Below are 10258 nucleotides of genomic sequence, written 5' to 3' on the forward strand. Positions count from 1 at the left end.
GGGGGCAGGGGCAGGTGGGAACCTCCTGGAAAACAGCTCCTGATGCTCTTGCCCCACTCTGCCATACTTCCTCTCCACCGTCAACAGACAAACCTGTGTTCCCAGCAGATCCTCACCTGGATCCATCCAAAATGCCAATGTACGGAGATGATTTTTACGGCCCTGGGCTGTCAGCTATTTATTTGAGTCCACGTAGATACTTTCCTTGCACACACATTCCTTCTCTTTTGTTTTCCACAATCTCTCCCCCCAGTGTTTTCCATCATTTCTCTCCACCTCCCATTTTCCCAGTTTGAAGCCACCACTGGCAATACCGCAATCTCTGGAAAGAGGCCAGGCATGACACACACTTTGTGGAACTGTCACCTCGCCCTGCGGTTCAGGAGGTGCGGGAGACTGGAGGGACCGTCCAACAAGCCCACCAGCTGGGCTGACACATGACCAGAGGCCCAGAAGCTTTTCTGTACTGCAGAAATGTTACCAAAACTCTGGCCAGACACACACATGGATGCACAATGGTTCAGACAAAAGAAACCGACTGGGAAAAACTGTGGGGTGGGGGGAGGGCAGAGTATTAAAGGAACTAAATTCCTGTTTGCTTCTGCCAAGTTTACCCACAAAATAAATCTGATCAAAACTGAATGAAGGTTTCTGGCAGTAGGTATCCAAACAGTTCCCCCTGCTCACCTGTTTTAGAATGAAATGATCAGGGGGCGAAGGGAACAGGGAACAATTACGTCAATAAATATGTTGCCTGAATTAAAAAAAAAAAAAAAAAGTAAAGTTCCCCAGACAAACCTTAACTCAGTGTAGATATTAGCCCACAATAGACTGTGTAGAAAAATTATGCTTTAAATACACTGATTAAGAAAAAAAAAAATCTAAAAATAGGCTGTTCTGTAGAACAGCTCGAGTCTCTGCCTGTGCTTTCATTTTAGAAAACAAATGCTCATGGACTCCTCGGGGGAGGGGTTTAGCACAGGGATTCAAACTCACAGAAAATGGCCACCGGGTTTCAGAAACCTGAACGCAACAACCAGGGGCACTCAGGGGACCTTCTGGAAACACAGGGCACTTACCTTTCACAACAGTCAGTGCTAGAGACAGATATAACCTGGTTTGTTTTGCCCCGCCAGCGACATAAATCATGGCCTCCAAAGTGTTTGTTTGCTGAACGCCACAATGACTAATCACCCGACTTTTATTTTTCTCCCTGAGCCAGAGAACCTCATGTGGGGGGCAGGGAACAGGTCATTTTTAGTGTAAGGGAGCTGCTAGGATTGGAGGTAAGATTCCCGTTTAAGCTTCATACATGAAAAAGAGAAGTTAAGGACCTCGAAAAGTATTTCCTAAAATAGGGACGCGAAGTCTTCTTATCAGACATGCCAATCATTCAATAGAAAAGAAAGTCTTAAAATAGATCATTCAAACATGGTACAAAGCTCTTGAGTGATTTCCTGAAACTTGTCAAAAAACAAAAATGAATATTCAGACTTAAATAAACAACCAAACAAGGTCAGAACTCACTTCACAGTGTATATTCATTTACAGGGAAAAAACAAAATGTTCTCCCAGGTAATTTACAATGCTTCTGTGCAAAAAAAGTCAACTTGCAGGGCAGAGTGGCTAAAGCAAACTCCAGAATTGCTAGACCTTGACAGGAAAAAATCTTAAAGGTCAGGCTTTTTTTTTTCAAACCCGATTTAGCACAGCACCCGGGGTGGGCCAGTTCTCTAATGTCTGAGTAAAACCCCATTTGGGGCTTCATTTCACTGCCACGTCATCGCTTTTTCCGTCTATCCCTGTGCCTTCGGCTTCCTCAAAGTGGTCCTCCCACCCCTTCCCGTTTTAAAGCAAAGACGGAACATGCATTAGTCTGAGGGAAAGGGTGGAACAGGCAACAGAAGGAAATTTGCAGCAGGGACCCGAGATGCAGTGAGACTGGCCATGGCCTCCCCTACGAGTATCAAGGACCACCCGAGACCTTGGCACACCTGCTCTCTGAGTTTGGGTCAAGGACTATAGGAGCAGAATAGACAGTCTACACAGGGACAGACCAGAATGCTGAGTAGATTCTGAGACCAAAACACTCTTCCCTTTGGTCTAGAAGTGAATTGGCGTTCCATTAGAGCTAATCAGAAATGGCCGTGCCTGCGTGAAAATGCTTATGTGTTTGGGGAGATGGATTCTGAATGCCGCTGTCTTCTGCCTGGCAAGATAATAAATTCAGCTCTGTTTTTACTGAATCGCTGGTCTTATTATCTAGTGATAATCAACTCTGCAAATAATCACAAGTGTTCTAACACACAAACAAGAAAAATAACACAAACAGAAGGGGACCTAGAAACAATATCCCATGCACAAAGCAGGAAGTGGCAGCTTGTATCTATCTCATCTGGCACAAAGCCAGCCTTCAGGGGGTGGCCGAAAGACCCCCAGGATGCTCTTTTAGCACTTGAACAGCCACTGGATTCCTCAGGACCACAGGGCGACGAGGACCACGTGCACAGGTGTGACCAGCAACATGGGCTGTGCAAGCTGGGTCTTCCTCTTTATACTCCTTGAGAAAATGCTTCATTCCTCTCAAAACTAAATTATTGGAGACCTTAGAAATTTTCACTTAAATAAGAGAGGAAAAAATGCTTTAAAAAATAGGAGACAGCCTTCTGCCTCTCTTAGCTTAAAAGGAAAATTTTCTTGACTCTCTTAATTGACAAGAATCCAAGAGCTTCGATGGAACAGGAAGTTTGCATTGTGGTGTCTTTCTGGTGACGTTTGTGAGAAGCCTAGCAGGCATGGCGGGCTGCTCTCGTCAACAGAACAGTTGGAGAGAGCCAGTGCTTCCTTGGGCTTGGCTTGCTGACTGCCCATTCCTGCTCTCCTGATAATCCACCTTATGACAGGACCTACCCGTTTCTGTAGCAAACTGCAACAGGCAAGGGACACTAGCTTCTGTTCCCCGTCTGCCACAAGTGGTGTGACCCTGAGCAAATCCTATGACTTCCCTGCACTTCCGTTCCCTTATCTGGAATGTGAAGAGGCTGGGCTAGTTTATTTCCTCAGGTTCTTTCCAGCCATAAAGTTTCAAACCATGATTCCTTACCTCCCATTTTGTCACCTGTTGACTGATTCCCCAGCCAGTAGAAAAAAATCCTCATTTCCTCCAGAGCAGAACATCTCTCCCACCCTTAAACCCATGCACTTTCCTCAAAAGGGTATGGGGTAAAGGCTGGACTCAAGGTCTGGCCAGTACAAGTACACCTTGGAGAACAGTGGGAGGGAGCTTCGCAACTGGGATCTCTGGCCAACCTCAGACGTGGAGTTACCATCTGCTTGTTTTAGCACACCTGCTTTTCTGCTGGGGAGGAAGAATTACTGCTGGAAGGAGCCTTTTCTATCACTGAACCAAACTTTCTCAGGTTACAGGTGAGGAAATCAAGCCAGCACACTTCTGTCCCTTTCCTTCCCAAGGCTGCACACTGGGTCACGGGAGCCAGTCCCAGGTCTCCAGTCCGATCTTTTACAGGATGCTCTTTGACCTCCCCCTCAACCCCCCACTGCAGGGCTCTGGGCTCTTTCCCCTGTAGAATTCCTTAGGGCCCCAGGGCAATCCCCTAAGGAACTGTTTTAAACTTTCAAAGTGACAGAGCAACTCTGGGAACATAAAGCCCCACACAGGGACAGTGACAGCTATAAAGTGAAAGTGAAAGTAAAGTCGCTCAGTCGTGTCTGACTCTTTGAGACCCCATGGACTGTAGCTCGCCAGGCTCCTCCGTCCATGGGATCTTCCAGGCAAGATTACCAGAGTGGGTTGCCATTTCCTTTTCCAGATGATTTTCCTGACCCAGGGATCGAACCTAGGTCTCCTGCATTACAGGCAGATGCTTTACAGTCTGAGCCACCAGGGAAGTCTAATGACAGCTATAGCAAGAGGTCAAACAAATCTTTGACCTTATCAGTGCAGCAATCCACTGGTATCTTCGGTCTAAAAGACAAGCCTGCAGCAGCACTTGGATGGTAGATAAGAACAGGTGAGAAAGATAGGGAGGCCCTGAGGGTAGGGTCCTGATCTGATGATACTTAGCACCAAGCTCATATTTGTTGAATGAATTCAAGTTTGCACACTACCTCTGTCCATTCGCTTCTTGTCAAAAATTCTGAAATTACTGGAATACCAGGGGCAAGGGTCTCTAAACCACAATCAGGAACGATGAGCTATTTCATGCTCTCAGTATGTGACTGGGGAAACTACGTGGGGTGTGGAGACAGAAGGCTGGACTTTGGAGCCAGATAAGAGCCCAAAGTGTGAAAAACTCATGTTTACAACATCAGACTGAACCTCTCAGACTCAATTTCTGCCACACCAGTTATCTGGAGATTAGAGTAAGATGGCCGAGATAATGCATGTAAGGGGCAGGATGGACTCCATGAAATTCAGTTCAGTCTTCTCCCCTCAGGGCCTATGGGTTTCGACATAGAAGCCCTGATTCTAAGCAAGGCTCCAGGACACTGGCATCCTATTCCCAAAAAAGTGAACTGTCAGTGGAATGCCAAAAACAGTTATAAAATGAATCAGTAGAGTTTTAATAAACATATCCCCATTGAGTCACCTGATTTTTAAATTACATACAAGGAATGTAAAGTGCAATTTAATAAACACGAGTCAAATATGTTTTATATTCTCCATAAATATCTTAACACCAAACATGTATGTATGTCTCAATCCTTTCCTGTGAATAAATAAAGAGAGCTGGGACGAGGAGGAGAAAAAAAGGATAAATTATTCTCTCACCTATAAAATGAGGTTGGAAACAATGTGAACTAGTCTAAAAAGTATATGATTACAAGATGTGAAGAAAAAAGAAATATGACACGGATGTTTGTCAACCAGAAGACAGAGTCAGATAGACAGATGCATCAAACTATTTTAATGGTGTGCTTGTGCACTGTTACTGCCATTAAATATGTTATTGATAACAACACTTAAAGTTGCACTGGTTTTTCAAACTCTGAGCATAGGAACAGGGTGTTACCACTTACTCCACAGGAAAAGAAGTTGATATGAGGGCTGTGTCACCCAGTACTGCTGTGGCTACACCACAGATGGCAACAGTGGGGTGTGATAAGACTACCATTCCTTCACTATCTGGGATCAACGTGTCTTTATCTTATTACAAAATAATTCGTAAACATGAATAACACAAAACTTTTGAGTACAGGCACGTCTTTATGGATTTTAAATGAACCTATCAAGTCTCAGGTTTATCTCCTTTCTCTGCTTCCTAAAATCTGGCATTTGCTAATCTTCATCACTGCAGTACTTGCTTAAAATGAACATTCTCAGGAGTCTGCCCGAAATTTACTGAATTTGAGTCTCTGTGCCAAGGACCTGAGAACCTACATTTTAGTCAATCTCTCAGGTGTAATCTTTTATAAAAAGATTTTTTTTTGATGTGGACCATTTTTAAAGTCTTTATTGTATGTATTACAATATTTCTTCTGTTTCGTGTTCTGGTTTTTTGGCCGTGAGGTGTGTGGGAACTTATCTCTCCTACCACAGATCGAACCCACACCACCTGCACTGGAAGGTGAAGCCTTAACCACTGGACCACCAGGGAGCTCCTTCCCAGGTAGATTCTTATCCATACTAAACTGCAGGTCATTTGAACTCTCACAGGATAGACTAGCTATCATGGAAGGTATGCGTGTGCCATGACTAGATGAACATGCTAAAATAAGTCATAAAAATAAGCCTTTAGGTATAGACAGATATTAAACAAAAATACATATACCTAAAAAATTGTAAGGGGAATGGAATTAGCATTTATTAATTGCCTACTATGGCATGGATCCTGACCAAGTTATATATTACTCAATCTCCAAAACAATCCTATTTGAATTATGGATGGAAAAAGTTAGGCTTAGAGAGTAACTTTTCTGAAGTCACAACCCTGGAAAATGGCCCAGCTAGGTTGTGAAATAGATTTATCTGACCCCAGCCTTCTCATTCCATTGTACTAAGCTCATATGCCCATGAAATACATACACACACGTGCGCGTGCACACACACACACACACTCTCTCTTTCCCCTGTCATACAACAGTCACGTGGCAAAAGGCAAAATACAAACCTGATTACTGTTAGAAACCTTTACATCAACAGCAATGTAGTTTTTAAGAACTTTCTATCAACGGATATTCTTTGGTCGTCTGTTGACAACAGAATAAAGAGGACAACAACCGTCAAAACCACATTTAACATCTTGAAATTTTAGTAATCGGAAGTGTGTTTTGGGGCTTGCTAGGATAAAATTTTTGCAGTGATTCTTGATTTGTGCAAACTAACACATTTTTTTTTGGAAATGAAACCACTTGATATCCATTCTGCAAGTCATAGCATGTTACAAAGGAAAACAACAAATAAGGAATCTAGCACTTGTCAATCCAATGGCCGTCTTGGGCCTCATATCCCCAGTCTCGTTCATCTGGGCTTCCCTGGTGGCCAAGTGGTAAAGAATCTGGCTGCAATGCAGGAGACCCGGGTTCACTCCCTGAGTGGGGCAGATCCCCTGGAGGAGGGCATGGCAACTGACTCTAGTACTCTTGCCTGGGAATCGTGACCGAAGCGACTAAGCAGAAGCCTAACACTTCACGCTCTCTCCTCTGGGAAACCCTCTAGTGCTGGCTTCCAGAGCCCTGTTCTCCCATTCTTCTTTGCTCTCTTGTCAGACTTTTTGCTAGGTCCTCCATAACGTCCTTCTTTTCTCAGAAGGCTCCATCCTCAAGCTTTGCCTCTCTACGGTTTTTCACTGGAAAATTTGTTCTCTCATCTCTTAACTTTTTTTATATCAGTGATTCTAAACTAGCCCTGGCCTCCCTCTGGGGTGCAAAACCACTGATCATCTAGGGGACATCATACTTCATACTTCAACACTTCTAACTCAACCCCTTGAAAATGTAGTTGCTCACCCTTCTCCAAGTTGTCTTCATGGGTACCACTGCTCTGGAAATCTCAGTGTCAGCTTTAGCTGTTTTTTCTCTACTCAGATGTCAGACTGGGTCAGTTTTTCCCTTTGCGTCTGTTCCTTTCCCATTTCACTGCTATCATCCATTTCCGGCGTTCCCCAAGTTCCCTCCACCCTGCCTTTTCCTTGGTGGATTCTGGTGCCCTTCTAACTGGTCTCCCTGTCTCTGGTTTCTGCCCTGCCTTTTCTTCTGATTTCAAAGTAGGTACTCGATAAATATTTGCTGTGACATTTATAGAACTCCTAGAAGTTTGCAAAGCACACTCACACTCAACATCTCATTTGTTCCATTTGAAGCTTAAGTTTATTACAAGTAGCATTCCAGGCTTACAATCTGATTTCTGTTACTTGAGGCAATCACTGGAGCTACTTCTAACTTTGAACCTTGTAAATTAAAGCATCTCTTAAATTGCTTTACTTTTGAAGATTCAGTGTCTTGTGTGGCCTACAAGCTAAAAGAGAAGAGCATTTCAAGTCAGAGAGAGAGCCCCCTTGCCAAAATGCTTTTTTCTCTGCTGATAAAGGTGATGGTAACAGCAAAATCAAAATTTAAAAGAAACTCCTTTCTGAAGATTTTTTTAAAAAGTTTTTCCTATTTATCCCGTTGGTATCCTATTTACAAGTCAATCTCCAACATCCTTGGAAGCTGATATTCTGGCATGGTAACAGAAAAATTCTAACAGTTGGGCAATAATTCCTCACTAAGAGAAGGAACATGACCATTATCATGACTGTAAAAACAGAGTAATATGTTTGGTCTTAAATACCCAAATAAGTGCCTTAAATACCCAAATAAGAGCTCAATAAACATTTGTTGAATGAATAAATGGATTCAGAGCCAACCTTACTATTGTTTATAAATTGAAAGCATCAGTTTCCACAGAGGGATGGAAAAGTATGTTAAATTTGAAAAAACAAAAAAACTTGCATCGAGGGGCCAGAACTGTGATACATCAACTACCCTGGTCTCTTCTGGGTCCACTCCAACTGCTGCAGAAGTAGGCGGAGGAGACGGGGGCTACTGGCAGGCACTGTCCTCTTGACTCGGCCTCTCCGGAGTTAAGGTTTCAAGCTCCTGGAGGGCAAGCACTCTACCTTGAACTTTGTGGTCCTAGCTCTGTGCTCTGCATACCGAATGTGCATCATAAAAGTGGTCTGAGAGGCAAAGTCCTCCATGACCTGCCTGCATTTTCACCTTTCAATCCTTCACATTTATACTTTCTTACTTCGCAGAGGTAGTGTGAGGAGTGAGTAAGAACACAGCACTTAAAGCATTTAACATACTGCCTTGCACTCACACACAAAAGTGCTTGATCAATGGTAGTTGTTATCACCGTCATCTGGGGCTCTGTCTATGCCTCAAAGGTGGAGCTTAGTGTGCTGGGCTGTCAATACCTGTCGGTGCAAACAGCGTGCATCCTGGGGGTGGACTCTTCACGTGTTTATCCTCAGCGCCTAGCACAGTGTTCCCCCTGTAGCAGGCCCAGAAGCTGACTGCACGGATGGCAATCGAGATGCAAGCTTCAGGCCTGCCCCAACTCAGCCCACTGGGTCTCCCTGAAGAGTCATTTAAACTCTCTGGGCCTTGGTGACGTCTGTGGGTCCTTCCGGCCTGAAGAAGCCAGAAGACAAGGCTCACAGAAGCTCTCACAACAGTCACTGGCAGAACTGGAACTAGAAGGCTTTCATCCCCCCTTCATCACCAGGCACCTCACACATCACGTCTCCTTAATAACAGCTTGCCTAAATGTCATTGTCACTTTGTAATCCCCAAACCTGGTGGATTGCTGGCCACAAAGCATAAGCTCCTTGGGAGCGGTTTAGTCCCTCGGAAAAAAACATTGCCTATTTCAAGTAGAGAACAAAAGACGTAAATTTGATTACCTCAGTTAGAACAGACCAGCTTTAACAGAGTTAGCGTCTTGAGCTTTGGAAGAAATCACTTGGAAATCCTTGGTTCTGAGTCCTCCATTTCCTCCACATCTAGATCTAAAAAGAAGTAAAGCAAAAAAAATAATGTCTCATGACTAGGTGCCAAGACTGAACGTATCAGACACAAAAGTGACTTCCATCAGCATATGGACTGAACACCTACTGTCAGTCCAGCACTGGGCAAAGCAAATGACATAGGTGATTTCATACAGTCCTCAAAACATAGGAGACATCCCCCCATTTTACAGCTACATCAAAAGAGGCTCTGAAAGGTCACAGAATCTGTTCAAGGTCACAGAGCTACTCTATGTTAGACCTGGGACTTAAACACAGATTCACCCCAGATTCCAAATCCTGGGTTATTAACCTGTAAATCAGCGTTTAAAAACTTTTTTGACAGTGACCCACCATTTTTTAAAATCATATTACATAAACTGAAAGTCCAAAGCCTGAAAACAACGCTTACTCTTGCACCCTGATATTTTCTATTTTATATTGCATTATATATTCTATATCTTCAAAAAAAAATCTGGTAGCAACCCACTATACTGATTTCACAATCCTCTAATGGGTCTCAATTCTTGCTAGAAAAACACTACCCTCAGAGATAGTACCTCACTAGAAGTTTCTCAGAAACCGCGGACCTAATCCTCCTATGCTTTTTAACCATGAGAACCTGACCGAGTCGTTGAGCTTCATAATTAGGAGAAAAGTTTCTAACCTTTAAAATATGTCTAAGGCACCAAAATACGTATCATCCATTATGGATCCTTAGAAGAGATATTTAATTTGGGCCAAAGTCCAGAATGGAATTAGTCACTTACCTATAGGAGAGGAGTTATAAAGTGGCACCGCAGACAGACTAAAACCTCAGGTGATTTATAATATATCCTGCAAAAAGTGGCTAACAGCGGGCGGTCATGTTGTACCAACAGTGGAGACCTAACTACTGCCGAAGTAGGAGGCTGAGATTGCAAAGCCCTGGGGGCAGGGCCCTGCCTTTGCACTTCCCATTCAATTCCAGGGGCTTTGGTGTTCAACCAAGGAAATCCTCAGGTTCCGGATGGGTCAGGACGGGGGTCCAAGTCGCGGTCCGAGGGAGGGGAGATGCGACTGTCAGCGCCGTTCCCGAGCCTGCTGGACCGGAGCCCGTCACGTCCCCCGCCCTTGGGTGCGCGTTGGTCCCCGGACCCCCGCCCTTCAGCATAGCCTTGCAGATGGGCCACAGCTGCGGCGCAACGTGCCCGACTCCGCGGCTGGACCCCGACTCCCAGGGCGCAGGCCCGGGCGTCCGGGCACCT

The 10258-nt window shown here is 44.4% G+C and overlaps 1 protein-coding gene across 14 annotated transcripts in view; it reads right to left on the reverse strand.

Annotated features, from left to right (window-relative positions):
- ZBTB38 (zinc finger and BTB domain containing 38) overlaps window positions 1-10258 on the reverse strand; it is a 143020-nt gene that overhangs the window by 35198 nt on the left and 97564 nt on the right. For 12 of the 14 annotated variants that reach the window (XR_826898.1, XM_010858189.1, XM_010858190.1 and 9 more), the window contains one exon: window positions 8910-9014. The gene's annotated coding sequence lies outside the window, so the exon portion shown is untranslated. Of the gene's footprint in view, window positions 1-1079; window positions 3747-8909; window positions 9015-9781; window positions 10233-10258 lie in introns of those variants that run through there. The other 2 variants (XM_010858194.1, XM_010858198.1) reach the window with 2 other exon arrangements.

This window comes from Bison bison, unplaced genomic scaffold, assembly GCF_000754665.1.
Source record: "Bison bison bison isolate TAMUID 2011002044 unplaced genomic scaffold, Bison_UMD1.0 scf7180017864384, whole genome shotgun sequence".
Lineage (NCBI taxonomy): Eukaryota > Metazoa > Chordata > Mammalia > Artiodactyla > Bovidae > Bison > Bison bison.